Consider the following 232-nt stretch of genomic DNA (forward strand, 5'->3'; position numbering starts at 1 on the left):
CAGATGGATAGACAGACAGATAAACAGGATAGACAGACAGACAGATAGATAAACAGGATAGAAGACAGACAGGCAGATAGATAGATAGATAAACAGGATGGAAAGGCAGATAGACAGAGAGATAGATAGATAAACAGGATAGACAGACAGACAGATAGATAGACAGGATAGAGAGACAGATAGATAGACAGATAGATAAACAGGATAGACAGACAGACAGATAGATAAACAG

The sequence above is a fragment of the Vombatus ursinus genome, unplaced genomic scaffold (assembly GCF_900497805.2).
Source record: "Vombatus ursinus unplaced genomic scaffold, bare-nosed wombat genome assembly UNPS02010461.1, whole genome shotgun sequence".
NCBI lineage: Eukaryota > Metazoa > Chordata > Mammalia > Diprotodontia > Vombatidae > Vombatus > Vombatus ursinus.